The sequence below is a fragment of the Hyaena hyaena genome, unplaced genomic scaffold, assembly GCF_003009895.1.
Source record: "Hyaena hyaena isolate Hyena2069 unplaced genomic scaffold, ASM300989v1 scaffold_3513, whole genome shotgun sequence".
Classification (NCBI taxonomy): domain Eukaryota; kingdom Metazoa; phylum Chordata; class Mammalia; order Carnivora; family Hyaenidae; genus Hyaena; species Hyaena hyaena.
Window position 1 is genome coordinate 1 of NW_024084138.1, and position 2,004 is coordinate 2,004.

The following is a 2,004-nucleotide window of genomic DNA, read 5'->3' on the forward strand; positions in this document are numbered from 1 at the left end:
TGATGTGCAAGGTGTCCCTAGGATCTGGGAAGTTATGCAATAAGGGATCGATGCTGGAGACAAGAATATGATGGGTTCACATACCCCTTCCTTCAGGAGATTTTTCTGGATATTCTCCTGGATATTCCACAGGAGCCATTCCTCCCAGAAGGCACTTGTGCTGAGGTCCCTGTCAAGCTTGGTCCAGATGATGTAGAACCTCTTTCCCAGACTCTGGATGACTGGGGCAAGCTTCATGAGATTCATGCTGAACTGCTCCGATACATTGATGATGAAAAGTTCATACTGGTTAAAATGCAATCTCCTCCAGATAGTTCTCCAGGCTTTGGGTGGCAGCCCCCGTTTCAGTCATGTCCCACAGCACGATGCATGCAATGTAGGAGGAAGAGTAACAAGTGGGAATCGGGATGGTCCTCACCGCCCCAGTGGGGGCTGATGCCTTTTCTTATGCCCGGTTGTCCGCAGTGCTTTGATGAAGGAGGATATGACATTGCCAGGGTCCCCAGTTACAGCAATGTTCACTGGGTCACTGGACTCTGTCTCCAGGGTGACCTTCACTGCAGAGTCCACCTCCAGCGACTTACCTCCTCCCACACTCTTCAATGTTTATGGCACCTATCTTAGATAAAATGTTCCCACCCATATTCTACCACACAGCAGGAGTGAAGGATGTAGATAATGGGGTGTGAAAGGATAGGGTGGACTATGTCATATCTCTGAGCAGTGACTGTCCTGGAGAAAGAGGAAGAGCAGGCAAGATAGGAGGGTCAGGTACACAGGGCAGCTGAGGATTTATCAGATCTGGTATCCTAACTGAGGGAGTCAGATCCACACCCAACTCACGGCAAAGGCATTTAGATTAGCAACTGCAAGTCTCTGCAAAATGTTTGATAGTTTGTCAAAAATTTAAATATATTACGGGTGCCTGGGTGGTTCAATGGGTTAAGCATCTGACTTCGGCTCAGGTCATGATCTCACGGTTCGTGGGTTACAGCCCCGCTCCAGACTCTGTGTTGACAGCTCAGAGCTTTGAGCCTGCTTTCGATTCTGTGTATCCTTCTTTCTCTGCCCCTCCCCTTCTCTCTCTCTCTCTCAAAAATAAATAAAAGCATTACAATGTTTTTTAAATTTAAATATATTATTCAACCAAGAATGAGGAAATCCTACCATTGGGACAACATGAATGTACCTTGAAAGCATCATGCTAAGTAAAATAAATCAAAAAGACAAATATTGTATGATCTGTGATTAGAATCTGAAAAGAAAAGAAAATAAATTCAGAAAGAAAGGTAACAGACTTGTGTAGAGGTGGAGGCACAGGGTGAGAAGGGCAAAGTGGAGGATGTGGTCAAAAGGTGTAAGATTTCAGTTATAGTATAAGTAAACACTAGGGATGTAGTGTATAGTCTAATGACTATAAGTAGCACCACTGTATGATTTACAGGAAAGTTGATAAGGGAATAAATCCTAAGAGTTCTCATCATGGGGATAATTTTTTCTCTTTTTTCTTCATTCTTTTCATTGTAATTTTATGAATGATGTTAGCTGAACTTATTGTGGTAATCATTTCACAAAATATGTAAATGACATCAACATGCTGTATGCTTTAACTCATACAGAGATGTATGCCAATTATCTTTCAATAAAACTGATAAAACTCAATTCAGATGCACAGAAACACATGCATATACCTGAACAACGATTCTGCCAACAATTTGTCTACCTTCCACTACCATATTTTTCCACCGGTATTTTTTTTTAAATTCCTATCATACTGCACCAAAAAGAAATTGTAACCTCAAAAGCAGAAAGAAAAACACTCATTAGTGGATGTCCCATGCAAGATCCTAACTAGTTAATGCCATGCCCAATTATCTCGAGCCATGAAGCAGCGATCAGCCTTGGACCAGACTAGAAGTTGGAGGCATCAAGGACTTGTGTGAGCTTGACACCAATGTGGACTAAGCCCCACATTTCCCCCCAATTTATCATCGTAGAGAAAGG

General features: G+C 42.5%; 1 pseudogene; it reads right to left on the minus strand.

Annotated features, from left to right (window-relative positions):
• Window positions 1-8: 8 nt before the first annotated feature.
• On the minus strand, window positions 9-936 carry LOC120227770 (annotated as a pseudogene).
• Between the last annotated feature and the right edge of the window lie 1,068 nt (window positions 937-2,004).